Genomic DNA, 22,310 nt, shown 5'->3' with positions numbered 1-22,310 from the left:
TAAATTATTAAAATGGTATTTTATCTATTCGTTTTTGAATAGAGATTGGATAAATAATTTTTTATCATGCTTTGTGTTGTGTAAAATAATATATTTGTTTATTTATTTCAATTAACCATGTATTTTTATACTTACCGTCCTCATCAGTATTTATTTGTAATTACATGTTATTTAATTTTTTTTTTTAAAACAAATTATACATTTTGCAAAATAAGGATCTGTACAAAATAAGTTTCCATATTTCCGTATTTCCGTGTATAATAATTGTATAACAATAAAATGGTAATGCTATAGATATTGAAATGTTGTTATGAATAAGTTTTATTTTAAAACTTATAACGCCTACGTTCTTTGTGGTAAGTTAAATAAATATTTTACTTATTTCTATTAGTGCCTAGCATTATAAAAATGAATCCTAGTACTCAATAATATATGAACTATACAGTTACTAGATGAGAAAAAGGTATCGCTCTAATTTAATTATTCAGAATGGTTTCAAATTGCTCATAATGAATACATTTCATGTAAAAAAAATATTATCATACACAATGAATATGTGTAATACACATAATCCTTACCATTTAGCACCCATCGATAACGTATTGCAATATTAATAAAACAGTTCATTATTTCTTATATATTAATTAACAATGTTGTTTTATGAATTATAGGTACTAAAAATTATATATATATATATATATATATATATATATATATATGTTTTTAAATATATATAAATTACACTACAATTCTCATTTAAAATACAATTAATCTGTATGTAAATAATGAAACAAAGGAGAAATCACTAGTTAATCAATTTTAAACTAGGATTTGGAATAAATACAAACAATTTAATTTAACAGTTAATAAGGTATTAAACTATATACTTAATATTTTAGTTAATATTTTATCCGCTAGATGTTCTTATATGTATTTTTTTTAATAACTATTATATAAGGGCACCATCTAAAATTATGTTACAAAAAAGCAACATTTGGCATTGAAAGGTTAACAAATAAATTTATAACAATTATAAATAGATTATAAATTAATAAATATAAATTATAAATAAATAATAACAATTAATTAATACGATAGCTAAATTTAAATTATGACAAATTGTATATTTTTTACATTACATTGCATTACTGATAAATATTTTAAGGACGTACAAAAAAGGTTTGAAGATGCTCTCCCTCAGAATATTTACATCTATGATGAGACTAAGTTGCAAAATAATCCATGGAAAATCAAAATGCATTTTATAAGAGAAACAAAACATTCTGAGTGTGTCCAAAACTATCCAAAATAGGCCACATCCATAATAATTTGTAATTCTAATGATTGTACTCCAATCAAATTAAATTATTTCAATAAATTATTCTCAAATTTAAAAAAAATGCGATATCCATAGATTTTGCGTCTTAAATTATATTCAAACATGATGACTTATACATTTTCAAGTTTTTATGTTAACTCAATTTCTTTGCTGTTTTTCTTTTCTCAGAAATTGTATGCAGTAAGATTAGCATATTATTTTAATGAGGGGTAATATAAAAATCCACGAAATTTATCTACTTAAAAGTATTAATTTATGATGTTTCGTAAAATGGTTTGAGTTCTTCATAAAACTGCTACTTTTTATTTTTTTTTTTTAAAGTCAACAATAAAGCAAGACAGAAAATTTTTAAAAGTGACTTTTACACCAATGTAGTGGAAGTCAAATGGGGGGAGGGGAGAAAGAGATAGATCCCCATGACTTTTTTTCAATATTTATATTTTATGCACATTATATCTAATACTTACGAGTATAATGAAGGTATTCATTTATTTTTTAACTTTTTTTTTTCTAAAAACATAAATAATCTTCCATGGTAAATTTTTACAGTAGCCCTTATGCCTTACAAATATGTTATTTAGTATATTTTTATACATTGTGTCACTGTGTTTGGTATAATAATTATTATTATCTACTGCCTAGAATCATATCTATGTATCAGGATATTAGTATGATATATGTTTATTATTTAGATTTCTTTACAAAATATACGGGGATTACCTCGCCGATATTCGAGAATATTCGATAACAAGTAAAAATTAACATCCTTCTTTCCGTGCTTACGGATATCAATACGTATTCGTATTCCATATAGTAATTTCACCTTCTACTAAACAAATTGGAATATTTGGATATAATAATGATTTCTTTTTTACGTTCTATCACTGCATTATTGATTATTTCTGCTGATATTGAAGACTGTTTTTTCACACTGTTGAGTTAAATTATTGATGTTAAAACATCTTATACGGTGTTTTTATTTTTAAATATATTTAAAACTTAACATTTTTACATTTTTGTTTATACCTTATGTTATAGTAAAAAAAAAAAAAAACTAAATTATATTTACAATATTCATTATGTATTAAGGTAGATAGGTAGTATTTATTAGTTCTGCTATTTTAACGATCAACGAATAAATAAATATTTTATCTAACAATTTTTCACATTTCAAGTTATTATAAATTATAACTAAAACTGGTTCATTTATCAGGTTAAAAGTTCATATACCATTGATATAGCATTAATATGTACTGAATTATTTAAGAATTAAAGTTAATAAAATAAGTCAAATCACTTATTTGCTACGAGTTATATATTCAAAACAAAAAAAAACATTTTTTGACTTTTATTAATTCTTCATTATTTGTAATACAAATTAATAATACTGATAAATGAAATGAGATAAACCATGAAAACAAATTTTAATGATCAATTTGTGTATATATTCGGCCAATTGGTTTTAATGTTAGAAAGTAGGATAAAGTAGACTAAAAGTTAATTTTTTTAAAGGTTAACTCAGTTAAGTTAAAAGTTAATACACATTTTTTTTAAACTTTTTATTGAGTTAAAAAACTAAAGTTAAATTTTTTATACAACGCTCAATTCATTTTTACAAGCCCAAAATTAATTTATAAACTATGACTATAGTGTTTATTATACTTTATAAAAATACGGTATTTCCATACAGTATATTGTATTTCATTGAAGTTTTCATTTTTAAAAAAAGAACAAGTAAGTTATAAATAATAATTAATACGTAAAAAAGCTTAAAATAATGAATTAATAATATTTATGAGTGTGTGTTTGTAATAGAGTATTATTAGTATTATTGAGGTATTATTGAGTGTTTAATAATCGCAAGATATTTTATTAAATAAATAATTAAGTATTGAATACTTAGTGAAATACTAAAATATTAAAATCAGTTTAGCAGCTTAAATTGATATAATTTAATAATTATATATTTATAGTTTATACCCATTATATAAAGACTAACTTAAAATTATATATGAAATGAAAATATAATAAGTTGTAATAGTTGGATAATATTTTAACATATGCATTTATTTATATAGATAAACTTTATTAATTTATTAATTTATAATATAAGATCTTTTATTAGAAAATATTTTCTGATATATGTATACATGGTGTCCTTTAGTGTCCATAGTGATTGGAAAAATATAAAATATTTAATTTTCAACAATTCACGGTGAATATTTTTTACATAAAAACTAAATAGACTGAAATTGTGAAATATAAAAAATTAATAAAATAAATTATTTCTTAAAATGAAAAATGAATTCGTTAATTTCACGATAATTAAGAAATAAATTTAATAAGTTAATAGTGAAGTTAATAAAGATTCAAAAGTAACTAGTTAAGTTAAAAAGTTAAAATTAAATTAACTTTTCAACTTCACTTTAACTTTTTAACTCGTTATTGCCCAGCCTTGCCAAATACTCTATTGTATAGTAGAAGCAAGAGAATAGAATGAGTTGGATATGTTTGGAAGGTAAATAGAAAAATTATAAAATTAGTAACAGAAGGTAAAATTGTGGAGAAAAGGTCTAATAGAAGACCCCAAACCAGATGGAAAGCCTTCAGATACCCTAGGCTTTAGAAGAAGAATTGTAAATTTATATAATAAAATAACTTAATTTCTTGTTGTCATTATCACAAATTGTCGATGAATTTCATTTATATCGATTTTATATGCGTTTCGTTTGTGGAACATAATTCCTCGATCTAGTTTGTTTAAAATTTTAAAATTAAACATTTTTATCTTTGATTATAGTAGAATGATGTACAAAAATTGAAATTATATAAACAGAAACATACCAAAAAAAATTGTATTTAAATTATACTTTTAACAACTAATTGTGTTATACAAAAATCAAAGTTGAAACTCCCCATCCTAAAAAAGAAATTCCGCAATGTCACCGTTGCCAAAATTATGACCACACTCGTAATTATTGTAATCACTCCCCTTGATGTGTCCGTTGCGGTGAGCAACACCAGACAACAGCATGCTCAAAAGAACACAGCTCTCCAGCTAAATGCGCATCATGCAGTGGCAACCACTGGACCAACTTTAGGGGTTGTCAATTTCGTATGGATCTTAAAAAAAAATTATTAGAGAACCCTTCAAAAAAAATTTCGAATAAAAGTTCCATTCCACATCAACCAACACAAGTGATCACCCACGAAACTACGTACCAAGCTTACTCACAACATTTTCCCCCATTAAACCATGATTCTTCTTCTCATACTCAAGACACCAATTCCAATCAAAATCACAACAAAAATATGTCAGCTCAACTCTCATCATTTATCAATTAATTTAAAGCATTAATAAATCCTCTTATCTCACTTCTTACTACAGTCATTGATAAACTTATAAATAATGCCAACAAATAACTGACAACCACTCTCCATATTTCTATGGAACGCAAACGGCATCCTACAACATTTAAATGAATTACAACTAGTTCTAAATGAAAAAAAAAAAAATCATAATAGCAGTTTTTTCGGAAACTTACCTAATTAAAACCTTTTCACTTAAAATATTTGGTTACGATATTATTATAGCTGATCACCCAGATGATACCGCACATGAAGGTGCTGCTCTCTTCGTTTCTAATAAAATTGATCATCTACCCCTTCCACCATATCTGTCTACAAATATTCAAGCAGCAAACATATTAATAAAAATAAACTCTCAAACCATCTCCATCTTTTCATGCTTTTTTCCCCCAGGTAGACCTTTTTTCTCGGCTGAATTAGGTATTCTCATTCAAACTTTAAGCTTCACCCATATTATCGACGCTGACTTCAACGCCAAATACCAAACTTGGAGCCGCCACACCAACACCCGGGGCCGAGCTCTTCAAAATTTCATCTTGCTCAATCACCTCAAAATAATAGCACCTCTCTCTCCGACGTACTGGTCATCACACAACATCCGACACCCAAACAACCTTGACTTTTTCATCACTAATCTTCCTAATCATTTTTCCACCGCAATTGTAAATTTAAACGATCCGGCTTCTGATCATATACCTGTACTGCTGCTTATCGTAGTACAACCCTCTTTAAAGAAAAATAGACCTACCATTACTCCGGGATTTACAAACTGGAACAAATTCAAAATAAGTATCTCAAACAAATAATTCTTAATACCAAATTGAAATCATCTTCTGATGTCGATCAAGCAATTTCTAAACTCACTGATGACATTAAAAAATCAGCCAAGGACTCTTCTACCCAGATTTTTCCCTATCCTCAATCACCCAATCCTCTTCGAAATTAAGACAACTTACCGCTCAAAAACGTAGAGCCAAATCTAAATGGCAACAAACACACTACCCGGAGGACAAGATAAACTACAATTATCTTTCTAACAAACATAAGTATTTACTCAAAACTCACAAAACCAATCGGTACAAAAATCACATACAAAACCTTTCCTTTAAAAATGAATCTCTGTGGCGCAAAACAAAGTCAATTTTGCGGTTTAAGACAGGGCTTTGCACCCGAATTAACCCGAACCAGTAACATCCATAAAAACTTTGACCTAACCTAATCTTAACCTAATCAAAAAACCCTAACCCATCGCGAGGTATCACAAATGTGTGACTTCCTCTTCACGCGCAATTAAATGTTAATATCTGTAAATTATTAATATTACTTACCATATTGTATTACTGTATAGATTGTAATTATTCAAATAAAGCCAAATATTTAAAAAAAAAAAAACAACTAATTAGTATTTTTAATTTACTTGTATTAATATATAATTTAACCATTTCAATTTTTTTTTTCAGATTCTTAAGAACCATGTGATAAGTTGTATAATGTTATTCGTGGTATGTTTGCACACATCTACAAAATGATTAAGTAAGTACCTATTCTTAATTCTGTTTGTTTAAATTAAATTGTTATTCAAATTTAATCATGATAATTTTATATATATATTTTGATTTTTTATTTACTCGTATAAACTATAGTTATTAAGTATTACTTCTTATTTTAAGCTCAAAGAGTTTTTATATTCAATCAACATTTATTTTCATCTTGTATACTTTAATTATAAATTATTATTTTGATAAATAGAACTTAATGATAAACAAGAAGTTACTAGATGAGAATACTAGTTCATTAAATATATAGGTATTCAAAACGTAATTTATGTATTTTACAAAAAAAATTTCAATAGTCAAACAAAAGGTAATTATTATATGAAATGAGCTTGACAGTATTATTTTATAAAGCAGAACACAGTAGGTATGTATATCATATTTTACCTTAATGGTGGAGTGCGGTATAAAATACTAAAATAATTTGCTTATAAGGAAATCTAATATGTCAACTTTGTCAAGTCCATCTATAATGTATTGTATTATCTAATGACGAAAAATTATTTGAAAAATAAATATATATTTTTGAACATATATTATTTATGTATAAAATTATATGACATATAAGATAAAGAAAAATCTTGTGGTTTTAATTCATATTTATACCTCTGTTGTAATATTTTAAATGTTATTTTTAAATAATGAGGTACATAGACATGAATTACTGTGTTATTTTACAAACGCAATAGCAAATTAAAATATTATCATTGATAAAGTATAAAAACAAATAAAAAACAGTAGGAAATAATAATATTTGCATAGATAATTTATTTTTTTTATCATTCGAAATTTGTTCGAACAAATACAACTATGAAATAAGACAATTTTTTTGCAATTAATTGTTCACCCATTTTCATGAAACTTTAATGCATTTTGTAATTTCTGTTGTACTTTTTACTGAAAATAATAAAATGTTTACTGATTACTCATATTTATATAATTATAGTTTTGAACCGTTTTATTCGAAAGCATATTTTTATGTTAACCTATTTTCATGATGAACACATTATGCGCGTAAAATTGATTTTATCAGAATAAAATAATTTTTTCTCATTCTGATTGTTCGTTTTTTGTTATGTGTATGTATTTACTTTATGTGTTTGTTGTTATTTATATTAAATACTTTATTGGTAGCAAAGTACATAGATACACAGTTATAAAAATAATTTTTCATTTATAGTGCATTACACAGAGTACGATTTAAATTTCAAAATAATAAATTATTTTGCTAATTTATAATATCTTCATCAATTCAAAATATTAATATTCTGATCATCTTATCTTTTGGTGTAATAGTATTCGCAATCGTTTTCGAACGTACATGTAATTTCGATTGGTTGGAATATCAAAATAAACGTATGGAAGTTCACTAATGGCTTACCTCAACACAATATTGATTACAAAAGTTTCAGATGCTTTATTTGACAAGTCTGTTCTTGTCTATCATAGTGGGCACATGGTAAAAAATTATCTCTAATACAATGGTTCTTGCATGGAAAAGTTAAATGTAACATGAAAAGTTTTGTTTAAAGTTGTATTTTAATTTTGTAAAGTGTTTACATTGTATGTGTAATATTTTTCTCTGTATTCCATTTAAATATATTTGTACCACGCATTTTTTCTACCGTAAATATTTAACATGGTATTCTAATATTTAATAACAAAATAAATAACTACATTGCATGCTAAAATAATGTTGAATAAAACTAATTAAAATTCAATATTTAAATAATGAGCTGTATTTATTTTATTAGTTATATTTTTTAAATATGTTAATCAAAAAAAAAAAAACTAAACTGAAACATAAAAGAAAAGATTCACGAACATTATAACAAATAAATAACAATGTATATGAACCGTATAACCGTATAACCGTATAACCGTATAATTAATATTAATTTATAATGTATATATTATTATTATGGCTTATAGTTAATATACAGTACGATAAATTGAACAAAGCATAATTTTGAATGTAAGTTTTATCATGTTTCATAAATAATAATGACAAATCAATGTTATACAATCTAATTTGTATCTAAATCAGGGACTGGTATTTTGAAGAATTTTATGTTTCCGGTTCCTGTGCATTTCCAAGAAAAACTAAAATTTCATTATTGGTGTGATTTTGATTCTTAAAAAATGAAAAATTCGTCTCTAACTTTGATACTATATCTATGTAAGAAAATGGTTATTCTGTTTCGATTTTTTAAAAAAATATAATAAAATAAAATAAAGACACTATGTAGACAGCAACAAGAAAATAAAACCTAACAACGACAGAAATGTGTTAACCGCTCAGGCGTGGTGTACATCAGATGCTGATAGTCACAATCATAACATGCCTAGTTATTTATAAACATAATTTCTGAATTTATTGTTACTGTAGTACCTAGAAAAACTCTAGGTATAAATTACGTAATAAATAAAATGTCTTATTCTTTTTGCAATATCTATTACATTATTATCAATTATTACATAGAAATATATTTTGGTTATTATTTTAATCAAAATTATACTTGATAAATATTTTCACATTTAATATCAAATTAAAATACACACTTAACCAATTACAATAATTTTTTTTTCTTTTACCCAATAATTGGTAAAATTATTGTATAATGTCTAAATAGTAATCAACTTTGTATATATGCCTTTCAATGATTACATATAACTCTTACACAAATATTTTTAAATCTTGCAGGTTAATAAACCTACACAATTTAATGCATTTTATAAATGTAGTGAATAACAATATACTCGTATGTAAATAAATATGCATACAAATGAAACCCCTAAGGAAATAGCAAGAAAAAAAGATTTTAAATATAATTTTTTTTTTTAAATTAACCAAATTATTCGTGTTTATTCAATTTTTATTTAAGATCACTCAATTTTTTAAATTGTTCCCAAAATCAATATAGTTCTTTAATAAAATTACATTAAATTTCTTATTCAACAGAACAGTTGATGATTTTATTATATGTTTTTTTTTTTTTTTTTTTTACTGTATTACTGAGTAGAAGAAGTTTATATATTATATATATATTGGTTGGTCGTTAACTGATCTATCTGCCGTTTCCAATTTAGCTACTCTTTCAGTAAATAGTATTCAGATGATGCTTATTTGAGTATTTAGTAATTTACAACCACAGATTTTAACACTTAATTGAGTCTTAAAAATAATAGTCCTTTGAAACAAAGAAATATTAAATAATAAATAAACTGTATTGTATTATTATTACATTTAACAACTATATAGTTTTGATTTTCAATTATAATTCGGATCTTATGGTTAGTTTTACAATATAAAATCTATGTAGTTTAAATAATTATCAAAGGTCATTAAAACGAAAAATAAAACTTAAATTCAAAATACTTTTTATAATACTTAATTTCAATGTCGAGTAACATATAATTATGAATGAAAATATGTTCAACACAAATTTGGACCACCAAATAGTTCAGTATTATAACATTATTCAAATATTTTAGTGCAAAAAAGTTTTATAAATATATTATGTAAGACTATGAATACCATAATCCTTTACGTGATATATTTTTTAAATAATTGTTTGAATCACTTAATTTTTGGATAATTTTTCTTATTTAGTATAATGATATCTTTTAAAGATACCTTGGTTCCTGAAAAAAATTTTAAAAATATTTTAAAAGAAAGTAAGTTTTGTGACCTAGTAGTTTATTATAAAGTATCAAATTTATTAAGCCTACTTTTCCTTAGATATAGCTTTAGAGTCATATTCAATTATTCAAACTTATGATTAATGATTTTAAAGTTACTTAGCAAGAAAGTTACTATCGTGTTTGATGGAGTATTAAATAATAAATTTTATTAAGTTTGCATTCACTCAATAATGTTCAAATAAATATCAGGTACAATCTTTACATTTAATGAAGAAGTTTTATATTTTATGGTCCCTTAAAAAAATATCTATAAAATAATTTGACTTATTTATTTGTTAAACATTTTAATATAATAAAACACAATTCAAACGAAAATCGACTGACATAAAAATATGTTTATGTAAAAATATATAAGTTTTGAATGATATACAAATACATATAAAAATTTTTTTTTTTAATTTTAGTTTTTAGGTCGTGATACAATTTAGTACTTTTTATAAGTAATAAAACAGTCATATTAATAATATATTAATCAATTTGATGAAATAGGTAATAATATAATGCACGGTATTATAGTTATATTATACTCATGATAAGGTTGTAAAATTAAAACCTATACCTATTGATTATTCAACATATTATACATTTTTAATGTAATAATTTCTATTCAGTTTGTATTATGAATACTTTTAGTGAAAAAAGTTTTATTTCATACAATTTAATAGTAAATGTAGGTTGCAATTTAAAATATTTCATCAACAAAAAATTTCAAATTGATATGATGTTTATACGAAACAATAAAATTAAATACAATTAAGAAGTTAATTTAAATATTATCTTATGGAATAGTTTAATTTATTAGAATAAAATGTTTTAATAAAATATAACATAGATAATTTTATTTTTGTTGATTTATTATAATTATAACATATTACAGGTATATGTGACTTTTTCTTTAATGGATATTTTATTGTTCATCATAACATTTTTGTCAAAAGCTATGAAAATCGTAATTTTTTTATTTAAAAAAAAAAATGTATATGACAATTTTCATTTAGCTTAAAAAAGTTTATGCAAATGTGTTTTAAATTTTTATTATATGTTGTTTAATGATAATAATGATAAGCAATCAGTAAATCTTGTCAGTCAATGTTGGGTTAACAAATTTGCCACATGGGTGCAGATTTTAAGATTTTGCCCTTCAACCTCCTCCATAAACCAATATATATACACACAAAAAGTAATAAAGTAATAACATAGTTAATATTGTTTAATTAATATATATTTATAATCCTATTGTAACATTGGTAGTTTTTAAATTTCATCATCATCAGTTTCTAAAGACAAGGCCTTGTCGTAATAACCAATTTTAAATTTATAGACCTTATTAGGTATAAAATATAAACATTTTAATACACATTTATTCAATATAAAAATGTACAACTATTTTGTGCATGAAATTCTTTAATTATATCATTCCAATCTATACTTTTTAGGACAATATTTTCAAAAGACATTCGAGCCAACGATGACATATTTTCATTTGATAATTATGTATAATTATATTCTCTGGGAATTATTGACTCTTTTTAAAACTGAGAAGGGTCTCTCTCAGCTAGCATTTGGACATAGTATATATAGATACAACAATTTTAAAGCTCTTTCCATAATAGGAAATGAATTGTTTAACTTTGATGCTGTAAATGCTTCAAGAAAACTGTGCCTAGATAATTGTTCTACTTCTGAAAAATATTTCAATATTCTTTTTAAATTGTATAATCTCATTCTCAAGGTCCGGTTCTAAATCTTCACTATAAATATTTACATATTGCTTTGATTTTTCTCATAAAATATCATCGTCAATTCTTTCCACATTAAAAAAAAAACCAAGCAATTCATTTATTTCAATATATGCATTTTTATACGATTTCTATTCATATTGATTGAAAATTAAATACTAAGCTCGTTTGTTTTTCAGTTAATCGTGATTCGTGAATCGAACTCGACAACGACGACAACTATGACCACGAGATTCGAGAGAGGTATAATAAAAACAATTGCTGGGTAGTGTACAAATAAATTATTTGAAACTAATAATATCAAATTTAATAATTTGATGGTTATAAATTATAATATACATATAGAGATATATAAGGAATGCAAAAAATATAATTGTATGTCAGTGAAACGAAAATAAAAATGCATAGGTCCAAGCGCTAAATAATAATATATTTTTACCGTTAACACGCTGAACGCTCACTGACGAAATAACTTAGCGATTTAATATAATATAATATTACTATTGTAATTTGATAAAATTGTTATTAATACACCTATTTTTCAATTATAAACAGGGCTTGCATTTGAAAAAAAAAAAAAATTGTTTTACGTTATTTACAATTAAAACGTTATACAAATTTTGAGTTTATCGTTATTCAAAATTTAAACGTTATACAATTTTTGCGTTTATCGATATTCATAATTAAAACGTTATACAATTTTTGCGTTTATCGTTATTTAAAATTCAAAAGCATTTAGATACCTGTTTTAAAAGTACACGGCCGCAATTTAAAAGTGATTATGACCTTTTTTTTTTTGGAACATAATTTCCCTATTCTGAGTTTTAAGTAGGTATTGTATAATTATATTTATTTTATTTTATTTATTTTATTAAATGGGTTAGATAACCCAATTACATATTATATACAAAATATAAGGTACAATGATACAGATTAAATTACAATATATAGGTAGTTCATAAAGAAATGGAAACAAAATAAATGAAAAAACAGTATGATAATAATTAATCTTAAGAGTAATAAATAATAATGTATTATTAAATTTAATACATTGCTCTAAGGACTTTGTAATAAAATAATAAATATAAAAAAATAATTATTATTTTGAAATTTTGAATTTCAACTATGAATTAATTAATATAAAGAAAACGTATGGACATTAAAACTATAAATATATTAGTATAAAATATAAATATTAAACATTTGACAACAATTAAACAAACATTGACGAGTGGCGACTGAACACCGAATACAATAGTTGAATAACTTGAATGGTATAAATTTCTACCGTAGTACAGATAGAACAGTACAATATTATCAGGGTATCACTATTATTAGCTATTGGTAATTAAATTATTCTATTAATACCTTCTTATTAAATTTTAAAATAATATCTAATACGGGATCTCCCGGATAGGCCGGATACGGAATAAAATTAATTCTTGGATTGCATAAACAATTGAATACTACTAAGTATTATTAAATAATTGGAAATTAATTATTTCGTTTAATTGAGTACAATATATACCGTTTTGCGTTATGCTCTGTTTAATGATCTATCATATATTTCGTTTAACGTTACGTTTTTTTTTGTTATTTATTTATTTATGTTTATCGTTTTCTGTTATAATTACGTTTACAAATTTCAATCGTTTTTTATCAAATAAAACGTTATAATCATAACGTTATTATAACGTTTGCAAGCCTTGTTATAAATCAATAATTTTTCTGAAAAACTAGTACATACATTAGAAAATTTCAAAACTTTTGTTTATGCCGTCGAAAATTTCAGCTCCTAAAATTACTCCACCCAGGGCAACTTATCTCTTTAACCACCCACCCCTTAACCTGGCACTGTTGTCAATAAACGTTGTTCATTACATACTTAGAAAAGTGTGACGGCCAGATGATTTCAAAACGATTCCGGTTCCGTAATAATGGTCTTCAATTATTACCTATCTACTCCTAAACTGAAAAAAAAATCAAGCAAAAAAGATAAAGAATACCGTGAAAGGAGGATGCTAAAATGTATTAAATTAATACACTATGACGAGTATTGCGGAAAGCATATGGTTTGCGATATTTGAAAATGTGACAAGCTACATTTTTTTTCCAACTACTCCACAACTGAAATTAAGTCGTAGTTCAAAATCGATAAATACTAACCTTAAAAAGGTCATCATCTGCAAATATGTGTATAATATGTACCCACATATGAATAATATACACGTATAATAATGTGTGTTATATGCAAATACTATATTTTTGACTGGTGAAGCCTTATAACAGTGTTTCCCAACTTATTTTACCCGCAGAACCTTTGCAAGAGCTTAAACGTTTTGTGGAACCCCAATATTTTTTCTATAATTTTAATACAGGCAAATGTTTGGTACACTTAAATGAGTGAGTTATCTGACACTTCCGGCACAAGAGTGTCATTAATATAAAAAAAAAAAACGGCTTTAACATTTTATTTTGTTTATTATTATTACAATATTTTAACTGTAATATTAAAGCTTAAAATTTAATATTTATCTCCCATTACCTCTAAGATAGATTCAATGAGAAGATTGGAATATTTTCATAGTTTTTTTTCAAAACTGTTTTTAAATCTGGAGTTATTCCTGAAAGTGAGATTCGTAATTCCGAAGTCATGTTCAGTTTATTTCGAAATGTATTCTTTGTCTTTGTATACGCCGAAAAGCTACAAACTATGCACCTCATATCGGGAAACGTGTCAACTCCAGTTCTATGTTGAGTTCTATGTTCAAATCATAGTCCAAAATATTGCTAATTAATTTATATTTTCTTAAATTTCTCACGGAACCCTTCACGCAAGCTCACGGAACCCTTGGGTTCCGCGAAACACCAGTTGGGAAACACTGCCTTATAGAGTGGTATAATAGAAGAAGGTATTAGATACAACACATACTGGTGACGGACTTTGTACGCTTGTACTATAATAATAATATAGTAAAAATGTATTCCATTAGATTTTAATGAGATTTTTATGTTGCTTCATATTAAGTTCATCTGGCCGGCCACGGATGCAATAGGACAGTACAACCTAGAGTTAGGTTTAAAATTCGATTTTATTTTGACAGACAAGTCAATATGTCCGATTACATTTCAATCGAAAGAAGTGTGTGCTGATCATACTTTTTAATTATATTACTTCAATTGGTTCTTAAACTAATGCAATATAGATTATGTTTGTATTTATAGTACTTATGAACTTAATCTAAAAATTTTATAACATATAACATAAATATTAAGCAGTTACAAGGTGCAATATTTTATATTAATAATTACACGAATACTATTTCGTAATTTCCCACGCGTTAAGCATATTAGATTAAATTTCATACTAATGCGCATACATAATCATTCCACTAAATAATTTTTTTTTATATTCATGTTTGAGCATCAATGACTTAGGTCATTAACTAAATACTAGTAATACAAATAATACAATTTGAAATACTTCAAAGGTATACAATATATATTTTTTTTAAACAAATAATTATTAAATTTTGATAACTCTAAACAGGAATAAATAATAGTTTGAGCATTTCGAAACCAAATATAAATTTAATTTCAATCTTCTTCAAAACAGTTATTCAAAATAAAAAAAAATAAATTCATAGTTGACTAAAATATTTTTCTTTTTTTATATCGTTTGTTTAATCTATTAGCTAATAAGTAGTTTAGCATATATACCTTATGTTTGTATATTAGAAAAAAGTTTATAACTTATATTTATGGACATATGACTAAGAATCTTGAAACACGTAAGATATTATATAAAATAACTCATAATTTCTTTGGACTTACTATGTGGCCTGGAGAAACGAAAACTGTATAGTCAATAGTTTTTGTTATTTTTTTGAAATCTCACACACTATTTATAACCATTTGTTATCTTTTTGTTTGTTTTTCTTAAGATTGCCAATATCCACCCAATTTTAACAATCGGATGGCTTTAATACTCTTCTTTATATATGATTTTACAGTTTTTGGAAAAACTTGATACATATAGTTTTCTTCTTTTAAATGGTCTATTTATCTTATAATTATTGAATATAATGCGTAAGCTATTAAAAAAAAAAAAAAAAAAAAAACTTAATATCATTACGCTTATAGTTTATACTATTCTATCTTGAATGTTTGATATTTTATATGGATCTATCATAAAAATGATGCCGTACTTCTATATGGATCAAAAGAAACGTTAATATATTTATTCTTATGTGAAGTTTGTTTTGGTCGTTGATGTTAGATATAAGTAAAGCACTTCGTCAATATCATTGGTTTTTACCATGGCCTCGAAATTTCATAACAGCAAAATATCCAAATCTAGATTGCCCAGATCGTGAATCTCATCCATAAAAAATGTACCTTAGCTGTAAAATAATAATTAAATAAAATAATATCATCGACCAATCAACATTTCCTTATGTATAACTATTTTCATTTATTGTGACGCCTACGTGTATATGTGTATGGGTGTTTAATTTAATATAAGTATATATGTATTTATATTTGTATATTATTACGTGCCAACTGGTTGCTTAGTGAGACATATTGGGTAAACATTAATATTTTAGTGTATTGTAATGTTTTTTTTTTTATTTTATTAACAACAAATGCATATTTAACAAATACTTGTTAAAAAAACAAAAATGTCGATGCACCGATACAGAACTATTCACTTCAGAATCATTAGCTGGCCGCTCATCACTCACATTTATCTTTAATCAGTTATATATATATACACACACATCACATCTCACATATATTGGTCACCCAATAAACTACAATTAATTTGATTCAATAACGTTGACAAAATATCACAGCAAAGTACATAAAAACGTATATTGATCCATTACCATTCGTTGATATTATCCCTGAAATGTAATTTTTGTTTATCATCGAATAGATTTCCATTATTTTTTATACATAGTCTTGTTATCATAAGACCATATTTTTATTTTTTTATATTTTTGTTCGGTATTTTGTCGTTTGAACATAAAACAAAAGTCATGTTGGCGTGCCCTATCATCGTTTATATATGACCCACTCCCAGATAATGAGTCATAGCACGCAATGCCTACAAACATTTTATTTATATTTTATCGAAACGAATACTACAAGGATAAGAGTAATAAAAAATTTACAAAAAAAAAAAAAAAAAGAAGAAATAAATTAACTTGTAGAAATTAGTCTGTGATAGTTTTTAAGCAACTGCAATGAATAAATAATGAAAAATACATTTTCTTAGGGACATATTATAGTATTAATTATTATCTTTATTTTTTCTACAGTTTTACTCATTATATCTGTTAAAAAATTGAATTACACCTAGGTCTTGTTAAGAGAATTATTTATTAAAAAAATAATAAGTTCTACCAATATTTAATACTTTAATGTTGAAAATATCTCCATAGTAACATAACTAAATAGATAAATAATTATCATTTTTACGCTCTAAACTAATATTTTTCTTTTTTTTTTCTTTTTATAAAATAATTTATATATTATATATATATATTTATATTAATTTAAGTTAATTTACTTTATTACCATACTACTTTAAACACTGAAAACACCAATTGACAGATATAATTCTGTTATCAGCCAGAAATGAATAAGTACGAGTATATATATGTTACAGGCAAAAGTCGAAATCGGATAAACTTCAGAAATATTCGGGCAAAACGCGAACTGCCCACAATACTTGAGCAAAATGTCATATTTTGGCTTTTGACCGGGAAAACCTAATTATGACCAACATTTTAACAAGACCGTACACTGACTTTTATCGTAAGGGCAAAACAGTAGTGTCTTATCTATGTTCGCTAATATTAAATACAAATAGTGATTTTTAACGTACGATTTTCTTACGATTATAAATGACCACACGTATCTTATTAATTTATCGTTGCAATCGTATTTTATCAACTCGTAATATTAAAAGTACCAGAAACCAAATATTTCAGTGTAAGGAACAATTTATTACTAGCAATGATGTACCAAATATCGAAATTCCATTGAGGACTGTTAGTATTCAAAATTCATTAACTGGAGAACAAGGGTTTATTTTTTGTTCTTGCAAAACTAAGTGCACTACGAAAAGATGCAAATGTTAACAACAAAATAGTTAGTGTAGTTCTAAATGCCATGGGTCTAATATTTGTAGCAACAATAAACAAAAATATTATCTTTTTTTTATAATTTATGTGTATTCAATTATATTTGAAGTAAAATTACTTAAGACGCTACGGTTTTGCCCAAATGAGATATTATTATTTTTAATTCTTTATTTTAACATTATAAGAATATTTTTATTTGTTTATTTTTATAAGAGTACTTAATATCATTATATTTTTATTATTATTTAAGTGTACTCAAGTATGTTTGTACAATAATATTTATTTTATAATTACTTGTATTATTTATGATTTGGTTTTGCCCTTACAATAAAAGACAGCATACGGTTTTTCTCAAATGAGATTCGTCATAAATAGGTTTTCCCGGCCAAAAACCGAATTATGATATTTTGTCCAAAGATTGTAGGCAGTACGCGTTTTGCCCGGGCATTTCTGGGGTGTGCCCGATTTCGACTTTTTCCCCTAACATATACATGTTAAAAATATATTTACTTTTGAATCAAAATTAATAAATCAATAAAAATTGATATAAATCGGTTACTTCAATACTTATAAGTAAGTAATTTATTTACTTAGAAAGTTTTATATTACATATTATAAAGTTTTCACTATTATGGTTTTGGTATTTTTATAGATTCTTAAATGTCAGTTTTACAATATTCAAAATTATGTGAAATTTCGAACTAAGTATGAAACCATCATCAAAGCCATCAAAGATTTTTGTTTAGCGTTCATATTACAATGTAAATATCAGTTAATAGAAAATTAATTGAAAGCAATTTGAAACTGATGATTAAAAGTTTACAACAATATAAATAAAATTTAAGGATTTATAAGAATTTTTTACTTGAATTATTTAATATTTGTACCAATTTTTGATTATTATTAATCTACTGTGCTTATGTTAAATTCATAGAAAATTACGTGATGATTAAGCTAATTATTATAATCACTCCACTTACTACTTCAATCATAAGTGAAAAATGACTGCTTTTATACACTTTTATACTTTTTATACTTTTAAGTTTTTACTAAACTTGTTATTTTAAAATAAATTTTTTTAATAATACTCTACACATAAATTATTTATATTGAAATATATATAATATATTCATTGAGTCAGGAACTTCAAATTTATATTTTAATGATATTTTATCCTGTAGGTACTTAAATACTTAAATAATATGTATTTAATTCGAATATAAAATGTACTTAATTATAATATTTAAATAATTAAATAAGAATAGAGCAGTCCAATATTTTTATATTTAAATGACAACAATATATCTTCCGAAAAGTTTCTTTTCTTGATGAAATTCATTACAGGGATAGATTAAACTTTGGAGAAGAACAAAGGCAACCTTATGATACAAAAAAAAAAGGACAAGAAAGAATCGGTACACCTGATAATGCTTGAATGAGCAGTTGTTTTATTGTTGTTATAACAACAAAAAAATTAAAAGGTACCACATTGTCACACATCTCAGTGTGAGCCTAGAAAATGGTGAACATAAATATTTTACTGAAAATAATTTCACGGGAGACATAAGCAAAACTTTTCTCATTTCACTTATTCTGGTAATTATAAGATCACAAAATGATACTGCACTGGCAATCGCATCATCAGGAATTGCAGCACTATTCTGGAAGGTGGTCGAACATTGCATTCAGTACTGAAATCACCGTTGTTAAACATGGAAATCGTTGAAAAACTAACAATCAATATCACCGAATTTTTGGAATGGGTAAAGTCCTTCAAACATGTATTCTCATTATATGGGATGAATGTACTATGGCATTCAAAAAAGTATTGGAATTAATAGATCGTAAACTAAAATAAATGTCTTCGGTGGTTCACTCATTTTATTGTCTGGTGATTTTCGACAAACTCTATCTGTTATTTCACGTTCAACAACCATTAATGAGTTCAATGCACGTCTCAAATCATTAGTTTTATGGCAGCACTTACATATATCGAACATGAAAACCAATGTACGTATACAACTATAAAATGATGCATCCGCTGATCGTTTTGCAAAACAATTGTTAGACACTAGTAATGAAAAAATGGCAATCAAACATAAAATATCACATTGCTAATACATTTTTGTAAGACCACAGCAACCAACGATGAGTCAATTGGCCAAGTTTTCCCAAATATAGCACAAAATTACAAAAATCATCAGTGACTCAGTGCATGGGGAGCTTATTAGCAGCAAAAACAACGATTTTAACACGGTCAATTTTGGCATTCAGATTAGAATTCTAGGAGACATGATAACATACAAATTTATCGATACTGTAATGAATCAAGTCCAAGTTGTTAATTATTCAAATTAATTCACATTATTTGCCAGGCATTCCACCACACGTTCTATCATTAAAATTGGCGTGCCCATCATTATTTTACGAAACATCAATCCACCACGATTCTATAATGATACCAGGCTTTCGATGACAAAGTCGATGAACAATAAAATCGAAGCTACAATTTTAAACGGAAAAATAAAAGGCGAAGATGTACTGTTGCCATGAAATATTCTGAATTCAATACATATACCATTCGAATTCAAACTTTGTAGTTTCCGATTTAACTCGCATTGACAATGATCATCAACAAAACACAAGAACAAGTGTGGAAACTAAATTTAGAAAATTCATTATCTTCACATGAACAGCTGTACTCGTATATGACCTGCTCACGCGTGGAAAAACCTTTTGATTTATTTGTATATGCACTATTGCGTATCCAAATTAAATTTAATAAATAGCATTCAATCAAAAACGTAAATTATCAGTAATTTCTCTATGAACTGAATTAAAATAATTAATGAATAAAAATAAGCTAAATATTGTTGTAAAGAAATAAGTGTTTCTTTAAATGAAGTAAACTGCATAGCAAGGTGTGCACATAGACATATAGCTTTTAAATAGCGTAAGGTAATAATCCATTATTAACTATGTTTCGTCCTAGACTGTTAACTGCGAAACCGGGTAAATCAGCTAATAAAATATAATCTAATAATATAATTTATAAAACTAGGACTATATGAAAAATGTGTACATTTTTTATTATTGAATACATTTTGATTCGCAGAAAAATATTTTTAAAATACACTTAATTTGTCCTAACAAAAATATTTTATTATTTTTTCATAACTTTTAATTTATGTCTTTAATTTATATATTTATTCATTTCTCAAAAAAATATTGAAATTATTCTGAAGTGTTTACATTGTATTGACTGAATTTCATTCAAAATAATTAAGCAACTGTTACTTTTTGAAATATTTTGAATCCCTTGGTATGATCGATGTAACCAAAATATTTTTTATAGTATTTTTCGAAAAACTTATACAAAATGTTAACATTAAAAAAAAAAAACTACGGATTACCGTATACCCATTCTGTATATTCACGCTCTAATATTTTTAAGCAAATATCACTTATTTTTAATGATTACGAATATTTAATTTATAATACGAAAAAAGTATGATAGATGTAACACGTATTCAATGAATATATAGTATGGAATTTAATCAATTTTCGTATTTGAATAGACTGATACTTAGCATAGCAATCTGAGAGCGTTTCATATCATTCGTCAGCCAATTATGTCACGTTAACCCATATATTCTCTATACTTCCTTCTGTATACTGATTTCACAGCAATGGTAAATTGAATTTCAAAAGCTGTTTAAAAATATTCCAAATTCAGTTAACGAAATAGCTTTAAGTGTAAAAAGAAAACACGAATTTCATTTATTTCTTTTAGAAATTATTACACACACTATTAAGCAATACCATTCTTTTCCATATCCAAACTACATAAACTTAAAGTGTATATGTTTCAGGTCAAATATAAAAGCATTGCATTTCTAAAGCTTTTCCATCAAATGATGTGCTTATTGAAAGCAATTTTCATATATCACCAAGTAACATTTCATGTTTCCAATTATTACTTTGTTATAGATAATAATTTCATCGTTTTCGATAGAATTTAATTGGAAGTCGTTTGCTAAACAGGTTAGTAAATCTCTTATATACATAAATTAACGATTTGCATAGTTTCTTTTAACAAATAACCGAGTTAAATCTAACAACAAATAAAACATTAACAGTGATGTTTTATAATTTACCCAATTGTTTGAAAATTATTTTTCTCAAACTTAAACCGTAAGTATGATCCCAATTTTATTTTAGAAAAATAATAAATATCACACTTATTGCTGAAATTAGAATATTAATTGCAGTATTAATGAAAATTAATATGAATTTGTGTATTATTAGAAAACTTACAATAAAACACAATTTACTGAAACATTTACAACGAAAAATAAAATAAATAATTGTATATTTAAAATTCATAGCTAACTAATAAGTAAAGTATAATTTAAAAATCTAGTAAATTAATAAAAAAAAATAAAGAATTTAG

The 22,310-nt window shown here is 24.9% G+C and overlaps 1 protein-coding gene across 4 annotated transcripts in view; it reads left to right on the top strand.

The window, feature by feature from the left end:
• The window catches only part of LOC112679619 (small conductance calcium-activated potassium channel protein), a 367,436-nt gene that overhangs the window by 125,929 nt on the left and 219,197 nt on the right, over positions 1-22,310 (top strand). For all 4 annotated transcript variants that reach the window (XM_025549502.1, XM_025549500.1, XM_025549501.1 and 1 more), the window contains exon 2: positions 6,169-6,241. The gene's annotated coding sequence lies outside the window, so the exon portion shown is untranslated. The remainder of the gene's footprint in view (positions 1-6,168; positions 6,242-22,310) is intronic.

The sequence above is a fragment of the Sipha flava genome, unplaced genomic scaffold (genome assembly GCF_003268045.1).
Source record: "Sipha flava isolate LNK unplaced genomic scaffold, YSA_version1 165_pilon_pilon, whole genome shotgun sequence".
In the NCBI taxonomy this organism is placed as follows: domain Eukaryota; kingdom Metazoa; phylum Arthropoda; class Insecta; order Hemiptera; family Aphididae; genus Sipha; species Sipha flava.
Note: the sequence above shows the minus strand (reverse complement) of the source record. Positions and strands in the feature narration are given on the sequence as shown.